The following is a 21,653-nucleotide window of genomic DNA, read 5'->3' on the forward strand; positions in this document are numbered from 1 at the left end:
TTATTTATTTATTTATTTATTTATTTATTTATTTATTTATTTATTTATTTCAACCTGTCTATCGAAGTTATACTCAAAGTTCATTTCTTGTAAACAGTAACTAGTTGGCCTTTGCATTTTAATCCATTCTGAGGGTCTCTTCTTTAAAATGGACCGTTTTATCTAATTAACGTTTAAACTCATTATTCACATGGGAGTTAAATTCATTATCTTTCTATTTCTCATATATATATATATATATAGAACGTGTATAAAAGAATATACATATATGTGTGTATATATATGTGATGTGTATAAAAGAATATACATATATATGTATGTATATTTCCTTTTCCTCTTTTTCTTTTGGATGGAGTAGATGTAATTAATTAATTTATGAGAGACCGCACATGCGTATATGCGTGCATGGGGGTGGGAGGCAGAGGGAGAGGGAGAGCGAGAATCTCAAGCAGGCTCCGCAGTCAGCATGGAGCCTGACATGGGCTTGATCCCACGACTCTGAGATCATGACCTGAGCCAAAATCAAGAGTCAGATGCTTAACTGACTGAGCCCCCCAGACACCCCGTGACTCACATTTTTAATGCTCGTCAGGGTTTGGGAGTCTAACGAACAGCACGCTCTTCCCCTCTCAGATTCGGAGCACATTGATTACTCAGGAGCTGAACGTTGGGGATCAGACTATCAGCTGTTACGAGGAAGCTCGTGGGAGAATTTGGCTCTCGGCCTATGGCTGGGTGGGCTTGCTCGGTGTCACCTCCATGAGGGGTCACTAACCCTTCACACAGGGCAGAGGGCGGGCCAGAATGAATGTGCTGTAGGCAGACCCAAGAAGAGAGGGAGAGCCCGGAGGGAACGGAGTCACAGCTGGCTGGTCCTCCTCTCAGTCTCTTGGATCGTAGATGTTACTGTCCCTTCCCTGGGGGAGCTGGGCAGGGAGGAGGCCAGGAGTAAGTTCCTGCTCACAGAAGCAAGGGCGAGGGGCAGGTGGAGGAGCTGGGGAAGGAGACTCTCTTTAAACACCTACTAATGCAGTTGAATTTCTCCCCCTTACTTGAGCAACAACTTAGGATTCCTTTTTTACACTGTCCATTCATATCCTTGGGTCACTTTGCTATTGAGGTGTTTGTCCTCTCTTACTGAGCTGTTATGAGCTGCTTGTATGTTATGACACTACCCTGTTGTGAGCCATAATTTTGGATGGACAGCATTGTCATCCATTTCTCACACAGAATTTTTTAGGCTTTTTTCCGCCCTTGGTTATTTTTCTTTTCTCATCATTATAAATGGGATCCGATTTTCAATTTTATTTCAGTAATAGTATTTTTGTATTGATTTATATATATACATTCTGGGACTGGCCTATTTATTAAAATATCTTGTTGGGGGCACCTGGGTGGCACAGCGGTTAAGCGTCTGCCTTCGGCTCAGGGCGGGATCCCGGCGTTCTGGGATCGAGCCCCGCATCAGGCTCTTCCGCTGGGAGCCTGCTTCTTCCTCTCCCACTCCCCCCGCTTGTGTTCCCTCTCTCGCTGGCTGTCTCTTCTCTGTCAAATAAATAAATAAAATCTTTAAAAAAAAAATAAAATAAAATATCTTGCTGTTTTTAGTAGAGGCTCAGTTGGTTTCCTTGGGTTTCCTAGGTAACTGATCATATCACCTTTAAATAATTTCTCTTACATTTATTTCTCTGAATTTTTTTTATTGCTTTCTTACAGTGTCAAAGAAGTTTTAAAAACTTGTGCAAATAGTAGGAATCCCTCTTATGTTTTGGGCTTTAATGGAAAGGCCCCTGTTGTTTTCACATTGATTATGATATTGACTGTAGATTTAAGATGCAAGTTTATTATTTTAAGGAAGAATCTATTTCTAGTTTTCAAATAGGAATTTTTAAAAATCAGCATTGGATATTGAATTTTATTAACTGCTTTTTAGACACCGAGACACCATATGTTTTCCTTTTTTTTCCTCTTTGAATCCTTTGATCTACTGATACAAATATCATTGACTTTTTGACATAATTATTCATTGAGGAATTTCCCAGTATCAAAACATCCTTACATTTGGGGGACATATCTGACTCTTTCAAGGTGTATCATATTTTTAATATGCTGCTGAATTTAATTTCCTAGTGTTCTAATTAAGATTTTTCACCTCTAAATGAAGAAGGCAAAGTGGTCTTTACTTGTTTATGGATACAATCATCCTGCTCAATAAACTGGCCCCAAATTCAGTGGCTTGAAACCAGAAAGCATGTATTGAGTCTGTGAGTCAGGGATTTACACGGGCGGTTCTGGTCATGGTGAGGCCTGTTCATATGCTTGTGGGCCCACTGACTGTTGATCTGGTGATTGGGCTTTGCACCAAGTCTCTCCCATTCCTCCAGCAGGCTGGCCCAGGCACCTTCTCGTGGGACAGGCAGAGGCACAAGAACTTACAAGTTCTAATGCTCAAGCCCATTCCTAGCCTCTGCTTGGGTCTGACCCACTAGTGTTCATTACCATGTCAGGTAGCCAAACCCGGAATGAAGGCATGTGGGGTTGCCAAGGGGAGCTGCGATGCTAAATCCCAGCCCCGAAGCAAGGGGCTCACTGGGGCTCAGATGGGGGGAGACTGAAGTATTAGGGCCATTCCAACAACCGGCCATAATCCTCAAGTTTCCTTTGTCCTGCCTTTGACTCTGTGTGTGTGTGTGTGTGTGTGTGTGTGTTTGGGGGCAGTAAAAATAATACAAGAATAATCTGTCTTTTGGGCTTTCAAAACTTTCCCTTACCACTATCTGGGCCCAGAATCTCTATGGAACATAAATCTCTTACAGATTTTTCAGCTACTTACATGACCATTGGTTTTGCTATTTATTGAGCCAATTTTAGTAACCTCTTTTCCTGAAAAACCTTCTATCCATGTTTTCAGACTTATTAGTATAAAGAATGTGTAGTACTTGATTGTAATTTAAATTTTGTACCTATAAATATACATATTTCTTTCTTTACAATTGATCTTTCTCCTTGTTTGGACTTATCAGAGTTTTGGATATAGATGTGGTCTGTCTGAAGAATGAAGTCTTGGTTTTAGTAATTGACTCTATTGCTTTTATTTATGGCTTCTAATTTAGTGATTTCTGCTTGTATTTTTTTTTAACTCCTTGCTCTTATATTTTGTTGTTGGCTTTGTTTTTTTGCTAGTTCATTTATGTTCCTGTCTCCTGATAATAAATACATTTGAAACCATACATTTTCCTTTTAGGAAATTTTTGGCTTCCTGCCATCTATTTTGATGGTTAGTATTCATTAGATAGAATTTAAAACATTTTCTACTTTTAAAAAAATGGTTCCTTTTTCTGCAGAGAATTGCTGTTTGAAGATTGACGTCAGATCTCTGGGGGGCATATTTTCTGTGAATGACTGTGAATTCCAAGACTAGTGCAAGTTTGTTTTTTTTTTAACTTTATTTATTTATTTGACAGAGTGAGAGCATGAGTGTGCACGAGCAGGGGGGAGGTGCAGAGGGAGAGGGAGAAGCAGACTCCCCACTGAGAGGGGAGCCCGACTTGGGGCTCGATCCCAGAACCCTGAGATCATGATCTGAGCTGAAGGCAGACGCTTCACCAACTGAGCCACCCAGCTGCCCCAGACCAGTGCAAGTTTCAATATAAAAAAGCGAAAAACTTCCATGTCCTTATGGTGCCCCCACTGCAAAATGCAGAGTGTAGAGTTGGAATTTCACTGATTGACTATCTTTTTTGAGTATTCCGTTAAAAATAAAAATGGCTTAGTAGCTGTGACGGGAGATCTTGCCTCTGTCAGTTCCATGGCACTCACTTTACAAATGAACACGTTGGAAGACTTGGGTGTGTCTGAGTACTTTTTCTCCCTGCGAGACTCCTCCCACAGAGCTTTCTTTCTGAATTAGCCAACCAGTTTGTTTTCAGCATTAAGCATTTTTTTCCATTAAGGCCCCACTTTTTAAAAAAGTACTTTAAACTCAAATGTTATTTGCATGTATCATTGCTAGCAAGGCGTACAGAATACAGAATGTTAGAGATACAGAAGGAACTAGAAACTCACCCAGTTTATGGCTACTACCCTTTTCACCATCCCCTCCACAGATGTTTATGGAGTGCCTCCTGCCTGCCCGATACCATGTGCATGTGCGGTCACTCCTGAATGCCTCCCTCGACCCTCCTCCCAGAACAGAGGACCAGTAGATACTCAAAAGCCGAGGGCTGATGGAGGGCAGGAGCCAGGTGCTTTAAACCAGCGTTATGATGGGACACATTCTGGGGATTTTCCTCCTAAAACCACAATACTACATTCTTGGAACCCCAAAAAGCCAAGGTGACGATCCATAAATGTGTCATTTTTCAGACAAGGAAGGTAAGGCTGAAAAGGTCAAATGACTTGTCCGAAGAGAGATACCAAACTAGTGAAGGAGCAGGATTTCATGGAGGCACAAATGAAGTATCAATGGAAAATAAGTAAATACATGCATATCTTTTTTTTTTTTTAACATTTATTTAATCTCTGTCCCCAACGTGGGGCTCAAACTCATGACCCAAGATCAGGAGCCACATGTTCCACCAAATGAGCCAGCCAGGTGCCCCAGATATCTTTTCTTTTAAGGAAGTTTTTTTTTTTAATCAGTATAAAAATTATTTAAAATATGTCATCTCAAATTTAAATGGGCTACCTTCCTTTGACATTACATTTAAGCATACAGAATGTGCTATGAACATGAGTCCCCTGGCTGGGGTTAAAACAAGATTCTACAGACTTGCAAAGGGACATTATCCCTGGGGAGTGTGTTTCCTGGATAAGGGCAGCTGGAAGCCTAGGGCTGGCTGTGCCAGCACAGTCAGCTGGTTACAGAAGACAGTTTCCCACTCCTCTTAGGGACTCTGGGCTCATTATGAAATCTCCCGAAAGGCATATGAGCAGGGCTGGGCTAGAGCTGGGTTGCATTACCTTTGTGCACTCAAAAGCAGTGGTTAGCTTTAGGGCTCATGCATCTCCTATTGAGTTCATATAGCTATCAGAGGCCCTCCCAGAACTTAGCTCTGTAATGAACAGGTCGAGATCCTCTACAGTAACCACAGTGTCGCGCTGTTTTACCATCCACGTGGCTACTTAAAATATATGTTGCTTTCTTGGCCCGGGATGCTGTTCTGCATATCTCCCCTTTGTGCCTGTGAACCTCTCTGTCCCTTGGGACACCTCCTTGACTGCCCTCCCACCTCTACCCCCAGTTCTTTTCTCCAAGTTGTGGTAGGCGTTCTTCCTGGGTGCTGACACCTCTGTCTGTTCCACTTCATACTGTGAAATCTTTCAGAGTTGGGCTTGTGACCTTTGACTCTCAGCCCCAAGGGCTTGTGACATAGCAGGTGCTCAGTAAAGGCTGGCGAGTTCAATAATGACCTCATGATGTTGTGAGCTCATTGCTGTCGAGTTTATGTCTCATACATCTCCACTCATTAGGTGTTGCACCCATTTGAACATAGGGAGTGAGTGGTAATTCTCTTTCAATCTATGGGCTGTATTTTGTGTGTAGGATATGCTTGAATGTCTCATGGATGAAAAGATAGATGTTCTGGAGTAGTAGAGCAAAGCCTGCTTTGATCATAGTAGAAATCATCACACAGGGACGTGCCTATCATAAGAGCAGCCTTTGTGCTTTGATTTTAGAGTGGTGGTCAAGAATTGTTGATTCAAAGGCCAAGGTCTCTGAGACCACTGGTCTACCAGATGGTCTGCATTGGAATCATCCATAGAGCTTGGTATGAAGTAGATTCATACCCCACTTGGTACTGTACCCTGAATCAGGATCTCATCTCTGCTGGGGTGGGGGCCTGCTTATTTATCGAGGAGCTTCAGTAATTCAGCACATCGCAGTGTGGACCAGCTGTGGTCTAAGCAGTCCAAGCACTACCAAGTTTCCCAACTTGGCATTGAGAACTTCATGACTTTTTCAAATGTGGATATCACCTGTGCTATTATTTACTCAAATAACATCTTTTCTTTATTTATCTTACATTTTCCTTTAAGTCAACATATACACATTCTACTTCAATTTATTTAAGGAGGAAATTGTACTTCCATATTATAAATGGAAGGCCAGTATCACTTGTCACAAAGAGTGTAAAAATAAATGGAAAGAAAACACAGCAGGGTTATTACATTTCAGCCAGACAGTGGTGCCTGTTGATGTCCCGGAGCGAGAGCCCTGCTTCGTTTGTGAAAAAGGGTGGTCAGCCAGAGGCTGGGGCAGTGTTAAGTCTATTACACCAAACAGATGTTGCCCTAATTAAAAGACTTGGAAGGGGTCTAGGAAGGGAATAATGTATCCCCTGTGATCAGTGCCCTGTCTGAGAGCATCTTACACCCAGCCAGCCGTGGTGCTAGTGTGCCTGGGTCCTGAGACACCCAAGGTCTGGGTTCCTTCAGTGAAGATCCCAGAATAATTTGGTGATCCTTTATCTAGAGGAGAGGGGAGAAAGACCAGAGCCTTCCTGTGACCTGCAAGTGCTTTCAACTGTCCACTCCTAGGTGTGAGTCCAAAGACCAGGTGAGAGTTAAGGCCTGAATCATGGGACATTTGGATGACACCTGAAACCAACTAGGGCCCCTGGGGGCTCAGTGCCCTCATCGGAGAAGAGGATGCCGGGAAAGCAGTGCACAGATGGAGGTGTTGTCTCATTGATGAGGAGGTTGGCATTTTCTCTCTGGACCCAAACTGTCAGCCAGGGCATTTTCATGCATCTCACTTGACAACTTCTGGACCCCATGCCCTCTATCATATCTGTTCAACACACTTATTTGGCATGTGGTAGGTCCCAGGTGTTGGGGGTTGGGGCTCAAAGTAAAAGCTTCTGTTAAGAGGCCAACTCCCAGGTGGCCAGGCGATGACCACGTGCTGTGACACGAGGCTCCACATCAGGAAGACTGTGCACGGTGCCTGCAGGGCCTCATGGGAGGCTTTGGGCAGCTCTCCAGTGGGACAGGGATCTGTTGTACCTTGAGGGTGCAGTGTGGCTTCCAGAGAGGCAGAGAACTGGCCTGGGCATCAGGTTGGAGAGTCTGTTGACTTGGATGGGGCTGGCGGAGGGCAGAGCCAGCAGGACCACTGGTCACAACTGGGATGCATCTGGCGAGGCCCAGGTCATTCAGGAAACCTGAAGCTGGAGGGGAGTCCAGGGGACAGACTGAAGGGTCAGGGGGCCCAGGTTGCTTGGTACCAGCCTCAGCTGAGAGTGGGGCCTGGACCTCAGGATGCACCTTGCCACAGCCTAGCTTCTGCTGAAAGCCTGGCCACAGCCTGCCTCCCAGCCCCCTTCGGCTAACTGAAGCCCCTAATTCAGGCATACCACTGCGGAGGGGGGGTGTGGTGTCAAGGGAGCCTGAGTCTGAGGCGACCGTGGCAGGTGGAGCCCCGGATTTGAGCCAGTCCTCTGCCACCTGCCAGCGGTGTGAGCTCTGCAAGGCCCTTGGCCTCCCCGAAGCTCACTTCCCACCCGTCCTCTCCCCATTCCTGCACGTGAGGAGAATGGCGTGCATACAACCTACCGTGACAGTTTGGGTTGGGTAAAGCACTTTGTGAGCTCCTGGGAGACGTTGGCTCCCAGACTGCCATCGATGACACTCTTGCTCCTTCCTGCCCCCCAGGCCACCATACAAAGTCCTCCAAGAAATGTGCACAGTCAGGCCCTGGGGCAGCAGCTTCCTAAAATGCTGGTCACCTTGTAGGGCCAGTTGAGGCACGCTGTGGGGATGACACCGCAAGCAGCTGTCCCTGTCCCCTCTTCCCCTCCCTTTCTCAGAGTCTGCCCTCTAGAGCTCGGGAGTGTGCGGTGTGTGCATACGTGCGCGTGCCCGTTCAGGAGGAGAGTTTCTCTCCATGTGGCTCTGATTTCTGCCAATACTGTCAAGTTAAAAAATATAAATTATATCATTTCCACAGAAAATCGATGTGATGATTTTCTTGCTCCCCATCCATCCCTGCTAGGAAAGAAATCTTTGGGACACACGGGAAAGTTAGTAGATGTTCAGTGGGTACCAGCATGGGGACCATGCTTGCTGATAGTTTACATTTTTCCATTTTATTCTTGGGAGCAGAGAGGGTATTGGAGTATTTACAAGGATGCACTGGGCAGCCAGTGGCAAATACCGTCTGCTCCCTGATGGACGGAAGCTGTGTCCCCAGCTCTCGGATAGGTGGAGGAAAACTGAAAACGATGAAGATAAGAAAGTCTACAAACACGCGGCTTTTTGACGCTGAAGACAAAATATTTGTAGTTTTCAGTTCTCATCTAGAAATTTGTCTTGGGGGAAAGCCACTTAGGACAGGCCAGGATGCCTGAGCGCACTGTCATGCTGGGGAAAGCCATTATGCTAACTCACTCTGCCCCCCCCCCCCCCCCCCCCCGACAGCAGGCGCGAACCTTCTACCTGCCCTGTTACCGAGGTGACCTTCAAGCGGTTTCCTAGACGGAGGGCATACTCAGAACTTTTCAAGCGTGAGCTCTAAGCATCCTTGGTAGTTTCATCCCGAAGCTGGATCTTCAGAGAGGAGCTCCCTCTTTGTATAAGGAATCATGCAAATATTTAGCTTCCAGTGGATGTATTTGGATTCTGCCCCCTTATAACAATTGCATACGAGAGCAGGCATCTCTGGCAGCCGCCCCCTCATAAACTTAGCTTTCTTTAACGTATTTAAAAAGCAAATAATTTTGGTATTGTGGTCTGCTGCAGACATCATTTGTAGTTTAGCCAGGATATTATTTGAGAACTGAAAAGCTCTCTAGGTATTACATCTGTATATAAACCATGTGTTAGAAAGATATAAATTCAGTTTTGAAATATTTGTTAGACTGCTTTTGGCTTTCAATCCGTGCCAAACATGTGCTTCAGTGACGGATGGAGTCATGTGGACCCCTGAATGAAACTCTTTATTGTGTATAGATTTTGTCTTCCAGCAGCTGGGTTACACAAGCTGCGAGATTAAGAGGATCCAGTTACTTAAGAGGTGTGCTTTCGAGTGAGCTTACCATCTCTCTTTCCCCTTTGAAATATGTCACCTGGGTTATTTGGTCTCAAATTCTGTGCCACAGTAAATATTGTCACCCACTCTGAATTGATTGAGAATAATTACGTTTCGGGCATGCTCGCGTTCATTTCAAATTCCGAAGCTAGAATGTGCTCCTAAGAATTGATCGAACTTGTTTGGCTCTGTGGGCCAGCGAGCTATTCAAGGAGCCTGGATCTGAGGCTGCCAGATAAAACAGAAGACGCCCAGCTCAGTCTGAATTTCAGATCAGGGTCTCGTCATAGTGTGGGGGACATACTTCTACTAAAAAAAACTCGTTTGTTGTTTATCTGAGATTCAGATTGAGCTGGACATCATAATTTTGTTTCCTATGTCTGGCAACCCCACACAGACCCTGATTTACGGTCTGTTCTCATAAACAGTGACTGTCAAAGAAAATTCCTCAGTGATGAAGGTTTTGTGAGTTTGAAATTCCGTGGGGGAATAGAGATGGAGGAAGTGTCTGTCAGTCCGTAGAATAAACACAAATGTCTGTTAGAACAAAGTCTGAGAGCAGACCGATAGCACACGCCGGGGTAACATCTTTTTCTCCTTAGAGACCTCCACTTCCTCACGGGTCCCCTCCTTGCTGTGTGTGTGCAGACTATGCGGGCGGACCTGGGACCTGGTCCTTCCCTCCCTCCCTCCCCTTCTGGGCCCTTCTTCCCGCTCATGTGATGCCCAGAGCGCACCTGCCCGAAGCCTGGTGCAGTTGGCATCCTGGACCATGTCAACTGCAGTCCGTTACCCACTTCAACTCAGATTGCTCTTAAAGGAGCTCAGCTTCCTAGACTCCTTCACTCGACCTTGTGCTCTCCAAGGGCAGAAGCAAGTCCAATTGAAGGAAGCTTGGAAGCTGGCAGGAAACCGACACTCAGAAAACTTGCTTTCCTTCCTTCCTTCCCTCCCAAATGGCTATTTAAGCTTGAGCTCTGCCACAGGCTAGTTGTTAAGCACAAGGCTTTCTTTCCGCAAGTCATCTCCTGTAATTTCCTCCGCTCTCACGGGGGTTAGGTATTGTGTACTGTTATGTATATTAGAAGGGTCCCAGAAAGTCAGAGGCTGCATGTGGTCTCAATTCACGTGGAACCCCATGGTGCCGTTGGCGGTGCCCCGACGCCTCCTCCCTGCTGCTCCTGAACAGCAGAAGGGGGATCCCCACTGGAGGTGACAGCCACCTCCACTCTGGGAGAAGATGCTGGTTGACTCGGGAGTTGTTTGCTTGTTCATTTTGGAAATAAGCCTGTTTAATATTCTTAGCACATAACATTTCATAGAAATAAATTCAAACAATTAAAAATGGGCAAGAGTTAGGAAAACATAATCCCCAAATTAAGAAATGAAAATAACTGATAAAAATATGAAAAAGTTTAACTTCAGGAACAAATGCGCATTAAAACAAAGAAATGTGGGGTTTTTCCCCTTTACAAATGCTCAAATTTTATTTATTTATTTATTTATTTACTTATTTATGAAAGAGAGTGAGTAAGTGGGGGGGAGTGTGGAGCAGATGGAGAGGGACAAGCAGACTCCCCGCTCAGCAGGGATCCCAGCGTGGGGCTTGATCCCAGGAGCCTGAGATCATGACCTGAGCTGGAATCGAGTTGGACGCTTAATCAACTGAGCCACACAGGCATGCCACAGCTGCTCAGCTAGTTTTGAGAGGGCTTGTTTCAGACCTTTTGGCTACTGAGAACTTTTGGCTGTGATTGGCTACTGAGTTGTCGACCTGCCAGGACCCGGTCCTTGCTGACTAGACAGAAAACAGTCATGCTTCACATCCAGCAAAGGGCAAGAGAGAGCCCTGCCCACTCTCCTCCCCGTCTCCCCTGACCCCAGCATTCCTTCCACGGAACCTTGTGTCTCCTCTTGTGGATGCCGGTGAGCTCCCTGTGTGGCCAGCTGGGAGAGGGAAAGACAAGGCAAGCTCTGGGTTGTGACTGTGGTCCCCTCACAGTGGTGACACTTGGATGGCATATCAGCGCTAATTTTATCGAGGATTGAGAATCCATTTAAAACAATTAATGCAGCATTAGTATGAGTTTTAAACCAGGGCAATGATGCTCGGCCCACGAATGCACTTGCTCTGGTAAGATGCTTGTTGGCTATATGGGCTTGGCCAGTTCTGTTGTCTCATGGAGACAGATCAGAAAAAAGATTTGTAGTATTGAGAGGAAGTAGTTTAAAAGTTCCTAAACTTGACGAAAACTGAGAATGACAGTATTCCTAATTGAAATTATTAAAAATGCTCCTAAGTCATTCTATATGCCTAATAAATAGCAAATCTCAGAGAACTAAAACTTCTCTGAACTTAAGATTCTTTTTTTTTTTTAAAGATTTTATTTATTTATTTATTTGACAGAGAGAGACAGCCAGCGAGAGAGGGAACATAGGCGGGGGGTGGGGTGGGGGTGGGGGTGGGAGAGGAAGAAGCAGGCTCCTAGCAGAGGAGCCTGATGTGGGGCTCCATCCCAAGACTCCAGGATCATGCCCTGAGCTGAAGGCAGACGCTTAATGACTGAGCCACCCAGGCACCCCTGAACTTAAGATTCTAACCCTGTGTTGTAATAGTTTTTTTAATCCTGTTGGACTATTTGTTAGGATTCCTGTTTGGGTCCCTCCAATTCAACCGGCAAAGTCAACAACTAGAACATTAACAGTTGTGAAATACTATCTGCCCCTGCCTCCAGACAGCCACACTTTTCCTTTGGTCGTTAGGATGTGGGCAGGTAGTCCTTGCTAATTCCCATAATCCCCCATCCTTACTTCCTCCAGGTACCGCCTTGAAGCCAGGACTCCCAATCTTGCCATGTTCCCACCCCCAAACTACCTGAGCCAAAGGAGTCCCTACAGTTGAGTGTCCAGCAGGTAGAGAAGGGGGAGGAAATGTTCCTATAGTAGGGGCATGAGGCAGAGGATATGCCCGGGGTGTTGCATTTTGGAATTCTGAATATATTTTCTCATAAACACACATGGGGTTTCAGGTCCATGAACTGTTATCTGAGTTAAAACTCAAAGTGCGTTTTTCTCATAAAGAAGATGAAGTGTCCAAATGGCGGTAGGAGAGACCTCTACATTATGAGTTAATGAGTATTTGGGAGCTAGCCTTCGAGAGCTCCTAGAGTCTATAGAGTCAAGTTCAAATAATCAGCCTGTGCTTGCTTCCTTTTGGTGCGCTGCACACTTGCTGAGATTCAGCTCTCCCTTGGTTAGCATGGCAGGTACATACTCTTGAGTAGAGAAGGAAATATTGGGCTTTCATGATCACAATTTCTATTATGGTCCCTCAGTTCTCTGTTCTGATCTTAATTTGGCTTTTCAAGGAAGATTTCCTGCTGGTAAGATAATGAGCAAAATGCCTTAGATGAGGATTCAGGTTGACTTGCCAGTTCTTTCTCATTAAAAATAAGTAAATTGGAATCCTGGCTTATAAATAAGACACATGTGGGTTTGGTTCTGTGCATTGACCTACAAGGGACCAGACATTGCTGGGTAAGCTAAAAATCACCTGTCAGAACCTCCAAGCCCCAGCCCCCTCCCCAGGTCATTATGATCACAACAAGGCTGTGGGAACTTATGATTTTGTTTGGTAATAACCCATTAAATAAAGTCATGTCTGCACATGAGGGTATAACAGTGAATTTGACAGACAAAGTCCCTACCTCTTGTGATTTTAGATTAGGGGGTAGGGAGGTGGGGACAGACCAATGGATAAATAAATAAAACACGTTCGGGTACTCACAGTAGCTGTGAAAGGAACAGCATGGGATGATGGGCAGGTGAGGATCTTGGGTTGGGAGGAAGCTTCTCTCAAGTGGTAACATTGGAGCTCAGACATGACAAATGAGATTTGGGGTCATGCAGAGGTTTGAGAGCTGGCAGTCTTCAGCAGAGGGAGCAGTAAATGCAAAGAACATGAGGTAGGACACAGCTGGGTGTAGTAAGGTGTCAGACGGGTGCTTGGTGTGGTCACAACAGAGCGAGCAAGATGAAGTGATCAGGGATTGGGGGTCTAGGACTTTAGGACACAGGAAAGAATTGAATCTTGTTCAAGTGTTTCCAGGCCAGAGTGATTGTTCATATATCGTGCAGTATGGCTGGAGCACAGATCTAGAACTTGGCTATGTAGATGGGCCTCCCAGCTTCGTGATTTGTTTGACCATGGGCTAATTTCTCTGTGCCTGTTTTCTCATGTCTTAAGATAAACTTCGTAGGGTGTAGTGCAGTTTAAACAAGTTAAACTTTTAAAGAGTTAGAGTGGACCTTGGTGTGTAGCAGTTGTTCAGTTAGGGTTCACCATCGGGATCGATAAGTGCTGATTGATTATGTCACCTATGCTCAACACTGCATTTTTGGCCAATGAATGGTTCTCGATTATCCATTCTTCTCCAGCTTTCATATTCTCCATTCTCATGTAGAGAATGTTTCCAATAGGGATAATTTACTCTGCTTACTACTCTACTCCAGAATGTCTTCCCATTGCACACGAATAGCATCCAAACTCTGCCTTGGAAGGCCCACCATGATCCAGCCTTGTTTACCCCTTTGCTTCTGCTCACTTCTCTCTCCATCCCAAATGCTGTAGGTTTTTGCTCTTCTCAAATGGACCTCTCCTTTAAGACTGGAAGAGGGAGAACCCACAGGTGATGAGTCTATCTAGAAGGATTCAATTAAGAAGTAGGAGAGTTTTCAGAAAACAAAAGAGACCAAAACAAAGCACAAAAAAGCTTGCTGGAGCTGTTGACTATGGGCCATAAGATGAGGACTGCGTCAGATCACCCAGCCATGTGACCACGTGACTTAAGGAGCAGTGAATGATGGTGGCATTGGCAAGACATGTGTGATACAGAATGATCTGTTGTCTAGGGAATGGAATGAAAACACTGATTTTTTAAACATGCTGAGTCTGAGGTGATGAGGGTGACAAGACATAGGAATTAAAGTGCCCAGTAGGTATTGTAAGACAGACTGCACTTGCATGAGTTGGCCAGATGGGGAAACATCGATTTGGGCAACCTCAACTTAACAGTTAATGAGTTCTGTGGGGGACAGTCAGAGTAGAGAGGGAAGATGGCCCAGAGCTGGGACTTGGGGGGTGATTCAAGTCTCTCAGGGAGAGAAGGCTGCCAGAGAAAGGAGGCTGAGTGGAACAAGGCAAGGCCTGGCCAGAGAATGGTCAGGTGCTGCCAAATCAGTGTATATTCTAGCAGAAGTGGGTCGGTGGTGAGACATGGCACACAAAGGATGTTAGCGACTGCCCTCAGATGGAACTGAGCTTCTAGTGTAGATGGAAAGTGACCGCTCCCTCACTGTTGTGTACTTCCATTTGCTAAATTTATAATAGTGAGTGGAATAAACTAGTTTTTATTCTTGTCCTTTTGCTGTTAACTATCAATAATGGCTCCTGGAGTATAGATTCTAATCATTGGTTCTTTTTTCCCCTTTTGTTATTTTTTGCAAAGTAAATTTTGGAAAATTCTGACCCCACTCCAATCCCCAAAAGTAATCAAATGAATTCCTGCAGCATGCCTTGGTCCCTGTTATGAAGGGCAAAGTGGATGAATGTTTTTGAAATGCGAAGGGTTTGGCTTTTGCCATTAATTCTGCCATTTGTCTTTAGGCAACATTAGGAATAATCCATATAATCACGTAATTCAGTCTGACCATTTGTAAAATGGTCCTTGCATTACACTGACCAGCAAAGGGTATAAAAATAAGTTAATGTTGTAAATGATTTTGCTCTCTGCAAACAGTATACACTATGGGCATGGAGAATTATTTTTCTGTGTAGTAGAGACAATGAATGCTTGGGATATGAATCCATTTGAAACATTCATGGGAAGCTATAACCAGCTTTCTTTGAGTTTGGAAATGACATATAAAGTATCTTTTCAAAATTGTAATTGTTCCATAGTGCTTGATTGCTTTTATTTCCAAATGGGCTCTGTCCTCTGGCATGCCCAAGTCTGTATATCTGTGATGCCAGGAAAGCCGGTAAGAAAGGAAAACATTCAAGTAGTTGGTTTGTTGTCACGAGTCCAAGTGATTGATTTTTTTTAAGTTTATTTTTTATTCATCATTAAAGTTTATCCATCATAAAAGTAATATGTACTGATTATAGAAAAATCAGAGATAAATACAAACATAAAGAAGAAAAACAATGAATTCATAGCCCCAACACTCAGAAGAAACCTGGAAGAGCATTTTAGTGTATTTCTTTCCAAACTCTGATTTTAAAACAAACAGAAAACTAAGCTAAATGACACCCATGTACATTTTACATCCATGATCTCACTTGGTCCTCTTGCCAGCCTGGTGTAGTGGGTGATGTTCCCATAGCCTCCTGGACACAGAAAGAAGCTGAGTGTCAAGGAGGAGGAACTTGCCCAAGGTCGTCCATATATGACCTGCGATGGGTGCAGATGTGCCTTCCGACTCAGGACACTATGGCTCCTTCCTTTACACTGGGTTTCATCTTGACAGTTGAGCCTGCCAGTGTGGATAAGTACAATCTCAGGCTGTGAGAGAATCTGGTTCTGTTTCAACATCCTTTTCTCGAAGCCTTTATGTAACTCTCACTCGGAGTCACCTTCCTAGACCAACTTTTTACTTCTGTACTCCCCCAGAGCCTTGTAGCCAATCACCCAAAAACGTTGAAGTATTCACAGCAACTTGTTATTTCTTTGTTCTCTAGAGTATCTGGGGGCACGTGGGGGGCCTTTCAGTTGCTTGAGGATCAACTATTTTCACAGACCTCTGCCTTTTCCTACTCTAGAAAATCTCATCAGTTTCTTGATGCTTTTCACTTGACTGCAGTTGCTGTGTCTTTTCTTCCACCTGAATGAAGAGCAGCATGAGGACAGAGACAAGCAGTCCAGCTTGCTGCTATTTGGAGCCGTCCGTGGTCACCAGTCATCTCTGAGCTTTGGATACTGAATTGCTCCAGAATGACGTTATTCCTCCAAGATTCAGATTAAGTTTTAAAAGTGATGATGAAGAGACTTCATTTTAAAGGACAGTTATAGATGTAAAGGAAAATTGCAAAGATCGTTTCCATATTCCCCATAACCACTTTCCCCTGTTATTAACGTCTGACATTAATATTGTACCTTTATCATAACTTATGAACCAAAATTAACCTCTTTTCAACTGAAGTTCACACTTTACTCAGATTTCCTTACTTTTTATCTCCTCTCCCTTTTCTGTTTCTCCATCCCATCCAGCATGCGACCCCACAGGACCATCGTCCTGCCTCTTTGGACTCCTCTTGGCTGTGAGGGTTTCTTAGAGCACCCTTGTTTTTCACGACCTTAACCTTTTGAGGTGTGCTGGTTACGGGTATTATAGGATGCACCTCTGCTGGCGTTTGTCTCAGGTTACACTGGGGCCATGGGTTTGGGGAGTAAGACTCCCGAAGTAAAGCATCATTTTTACCGTATCCTTTGACAGGTACATACTGACAATATGACATCGCTGTTTACGTTGCCCTTCATTGTTTGGCCGAAGTAGTGTTTCAGGTTTTTCCACTCTGAGATTACTCTTTTTCAGATTAACTTTTGCCATGGTTCTTTTGAGCATCCCTGAGCTACGTCATTTTAAAATCACATTCCTGATTTCCATCTGGGGAGTCTGCAGATGAAATGAAAGAGTGACAGTGTTATTTGGTAAGACTGCAAATAGGAATCTGAACCAAGGAAATACATTAGTCCTTTATGGGAGCATTGCCACCATATTTCCCTGAAATAAGGAGTGGCTCAGTTCTATAAAATTTTCTGTAGCTTTCACATACTTGGGGCTAAGGAAAATGCTGTATGAGTTTCCAGATTGGTCTGCAGTTCATAATGGCTACCTCAATTTTTTTTTCCCCAGCTAGATTTTCAAAAGAATATTTATCTTAATCCTACTTTTAGTGCCTCAGATTGAGTCTCCTCTCTTAGGTCCATGCAGGTGTTGATACTGGTTTCCCTTTAAAGCCAGAACTCCAGATGTGATGTTTAAGTTCTATCTTGAGTAGTAATCTCATCAGAGTTTGCTTCTCCAGTGGCCCACTGGGTGGCTCGAGTGGATACCCACATGTACCTAAGCCCGACATTTTCTAAGGATTGATAGGCAGTGGTCATTTTCACGCCGTTAGTATGGTTTGGTCAGACAAACACTGTGTAGAAGTCTGGAAACATGGATTCGGAGATCCTAAACTAATCTCATGCATTAAAGCTTTTCAGAAGCCTTTTGACTGCATTGCGCTTCCTCCACCGTGTAAGAATTAGGAAGGGAGAGAACATGCTTCCTGTCCTGTGGAGGGCAGAACCTCAGGGGTGGGCTTGGAGTATAGATCAGAGGACTCAAGGTGAGGGCCAGGCCTTGTGGCTCCAAGATGTTCACTGTCCCAGAACTCCACGTCCGTCTCTACCTGTGCGTAACTGAAGCCCATTGATGGGCATCAGTTGGTTGTTCTTGTAAGGCAGGCGAAGAAGGGTTGGCCAGAGCAGGGATGGGCAGGACTTCCAAAGGCAGCCGGGCTCTGGGTGACTCACATGGGGGATCTTAAGTCACTTTTGGTCAGGTGTCTTCATCAGTGGCTTTTCTAAGACCTTAAAAGCGATGGCTGCAAAGATTCTTTTTTGCTTGCTGAGTTGGGTCTTATACTTTCCCTACTGGCCGGCCACAATCAAGTCCGAAGATGAAAAGCTCAGACGAGGACAAAAGCAAAAATAGACATACACATTTCCCTTGGAAAAGTAAAGTTCGTTATTACAGACGATAATTGTGTTAGAAACCAAACTATCTAATATGCTTTTTCCCCCCCACTATGGGGGGAAAAATTTTATCAAAATGGCAAGCAGTGTTTCTGGTTACCCAACAGAAAAAAAGCCAGAACTTCCTCCCCAATATAAGTATTCACATTTTTTATTTAGGCAACTGAGTTTTGTTGAAGCCCAAATATTAGGAAAAACAAAATGTATGCAAACTGTGTATTTTATAAGGTCATATTTTTTCCCTGGGCTTCTAAGGGCTTGGATGTATGCATCATTCAGGACCTGCTTTTATGGTTTGTCAACAAGATCACTCCATAAAATACATTCTGATATCTCACAGCTGTGTATAATTTATTCTGTCTATCCATGCAGCACAAATAAAATTTTTATTTGCATCATCTAAAAGAAATACCAGTGTATAAATACATAAGCAAAGCTCATAAGAAATGGTCTTCTGACTACAGATACTGCTGGGGGCATACTGTGCAACCAATTAAAAAGCTGAGGGACGGCTTCGTTATCGACGTACATAGATACTAAATTCTGTACTCAGCGAACGGTGCAGTTACTCAGTTTCTTAAGAAGGTTGCACAACATTCTCTGCTGGCACAGTCGGCCTCGAAATTCTCCTTGGAATATTTAGAAATAAAGCCTCTTAGACAAAAAGAATTCAGCCAAAAAGGACTTCTTTTGGATGAAGATGATGGAATATGTAGGTGAAAAGGGAAGTGTTCATTGCTTGGAACATTTTGCCTTCAGAAGAGTAAATAGCGCTCTTTCTCTGCTACCAAAGAGTCTTGGAGGAAAAATGTCCAGAGGACTAAGAATGTTCCTTGCATTTGATTTGTGCAGCTTCAGCCTGATTGCCATATAGGAGGCCCGACAGAGGTTCCCCAGCTTCCCCCAAATCAAGAATGTGGGCTTGCTACCCCTCCTAGCGCCCCTGCTGGCAGAGTCATGCTAATGATTCACCCGCAAGACCTGGACCTCATGGTGCCATCCCCTTCCTTCTAAGACATATGGCTTCTCAGGCGAGTTTGGTTGCATGCCAAGGCTGTTCTCCAAGGGTCTGAGGCTAAGTGAAGATCCTGGTCTTTGAGCAGCGTGGTCTGGAATACCCCTGCAAAGCATCCTGTCTTCCTCATAGTGGCTGGGTGATGGGTGATGCAACTGCTGTTTTGGATTTAATAAGCCCTTGGACAACTGGATTTGTGACTAAAGTTAGCAATCCACTTGTGTTGAAAATTTTAACTGCCAGAAATGCCAGGAATAGCTTATAATCAAATTGGTTTGTTTTTGTAGAGAAAATTTCTAAATGCTTGCAATCACTTTCTTAACAGTTATACCTGACTTTTCAAAAGATTAAAATACTGGCCATGGTGACTCTTGGCGCGTGGCATGGTTTTTACTGGTTTAGGGGAAAGTTCAGATCTCCAATTCTTATTCTGTAATTGCTGGTATTTCAGAGCCTTCTTAGTCCAATTCAAATAACACACCTGCTCTCTGTTAAGATACCTTCAGCTAATTGCACCCTTCGTCTGGCTCTGCAGGAGCTGTATAACTGGATCAGCATGAACTTCTGGTAAATTCCAACATGGGAATCCCCCTGAGAGTCCTGAGCAAGAGATCGGGTCTGGGCGAGAATGATGCCGGTGAAACCAGTGGGCGTTGTTCTCTATGCTTCACGCATGTTTTCTCCTGACCTCCCCATACTCTACCTCATTTTATGGAAAAAGAAAGCACTTGCTATCCCTCTGCTGACTTGTTCTTCCTGTGGCTCTGTGTGGGGCTGGAAGGTTCTCATCTTCGTGTCTGAGCTTATGTGCACCCCCTCCCAATAAGTAAAGGTCTTTCCTGGCCTGTCCATCAAGAGTATCCCTCTCCATGACTCTATCGTCACCTCGTTTTTCTTATTATCTTTTATTTGGAAGCCATTGCAGATCTACAGAAGCGGTGCAAGGATAACACAGAGCCCCTGTAGCCTGTTCTTTCATCGTCCTGACTGCTGTCTGAAATGGTCTTGCCGATCATCTTTCTTCTAATATGAGAACACAAGTCATGAGGGCAGCCTTATCTCTGTCCTCTTAGATGCACAGGATGGAGAGAATGGAGTCTTCTGGGGTTAAGCTGCATATACAAGATGAGGGTCCCGGCACTGTAGGCAGAGGGGCTGTCTCCACCCAGGTGACATCAGCACACACTGGCCTGAAGCAGGAACAATGGGCTTTTAGAATGGAAGACATCAGAGTGTCCGTCAGAAGGTAGACAGGGAATAAATAGTTGCTGAACGAGTAATTGAGTGAATGAACCAATAAGAGGGCAAACAGCTGGACCAGAGACCCACAGCTGATCCGTGGAAGAGTTGGTACTGGTGCTGGGGGATGTCTTACCCCAAGCCCCTACTTGTAGTGATGTCACACTACCGGGCAGCACAATGAAGGGTATGAAATCAAGCCGGTGGACAAGGGTCATTTAAGCATGATCTCTACACTGCCAGTGGCTGCCCCTCTGCAGCCAGGAGAAGGGCTTCTGGCATCTTCCATCTGGACAGCAGTTCTTTCCACTTCCATCCACCAGTGTCCACAGATGTCATCACCTAGAACCATCCCCTCTGGTTACATGGCTGGAACGCTCATCACTTGAATGCAGGTCCATTCCAGAAGACTCAGCTCATCCCAGGCCTGAGCCCCACACACTCTCCTCTGCTTGTTCACGTGGCTCATGGTCCTCTCCCCCCACGACCTCCCACCCCGACCCCTCATGGCCAATGGGCCCACTCACCTCCTCTGCCACTGACCATATCCCTAACTCTCTGCTCATCCCCGTTCCCATGGTCCCTCAACAACTGGGATTTTAAATGCTTTGTGACCAGCTTGAGAATTTTCCGGAGCGCTGTGTCAGACAGTTAATACTCAAGTAGTAATCCTTTTGTAACCTGAATATAACTGCAGACTTCCACATCGAGGATGATAAAATGGTGTGGATTTAAAAGTATTTGGGGAACTGTAAAATGTCTAGGATTAAAATTTCAATACCATTTGTGCCCAATAAATGTGAACTCCTTAGTAACTTAAAACTGTGCTATTATGACTCAGGTCTGAAAATTATGAGTCCTGGTTGAAGAAATGGGAATAACATGTGAGGGAATCTGCTCCCATCTTTTACCTTGAGGGATATACTGTGGTCGCACCAAATAGCAGGAACGTGACCTCATAGGAGAGCAAGCCCAGAGAAATTACCCGACTTGTTAAGAAAGTGATACACTCTCCAGAAGAGAAAAAAATGTTATATTTTCCATTAGGATTGTTTATGGAAATGGGGCTAAATTGAACCTGTGTCGGGACATTAACTGGTTCGACAGGACCCCACGAAACAAGATCATATAATAGTTTATTGAATGACTTAATTTTTTTTACATAAACCAGTCTAGTCAGTCTGAACTGGCAAATTAATTTTGTCTATAGAATCACTCAGTGAAGCATATAAAATTAGCCTCCGTAAGTACAGAGAGGAGAACTGGCATTGTGTTGAGCTGATTCACCGGGACGTAAGTAAATGGATTTAGTCTTAATACAGCTAAAGCCTGGAGATGTTTAATAGAGAGCTGATCTGAAGCAAAGCATTAATTCATCATTTAAAAAGTCACCACTGTGTTTGTTGCTTGTTGAAGGACGGAAGTATATACTTGGACTTCGATCGTCACCCAGCACATGCCATAGGACTTGAAGGGAAAAATTAGCTTTTGTTTAAATCACAAAATTGTTTGGGTGGATTGACAGAGAATTCATCACTTCCAACCCTGACCGTGACTTCGTAGATAA

The 21,653-nt window shown here is 44.4% G+C and overlaps 1 protein-coding gene across 1 annotated transcript in view; it reads left to right on the plus strand.

The window, feature by feature from the left end:
• Positions 1-21,653, plus strand: part of ADAM12 (ADAM metallopeptidase domain 12) — a 338,285-nt gene that overhangs the window by 21,491 nt on the left and 295,141 nt on the right. The window lies entirely within an intron of this gene.

This window comes from Ursus maritimus, unplaced genomic scaffold (assembly GCF_017311325.1).
Source record: "Ursus maritimus isolate PB19 unplaced genomic scaffold, ASM1731132v1 scaffold_7, whole genome shotgun sequence".
Taxonomy (NCBI): Eukaryota; Metazoa; Chordata; class Mammalia; order Carnivora; family Ursidae; genus Ursus; species Ursus maritimus.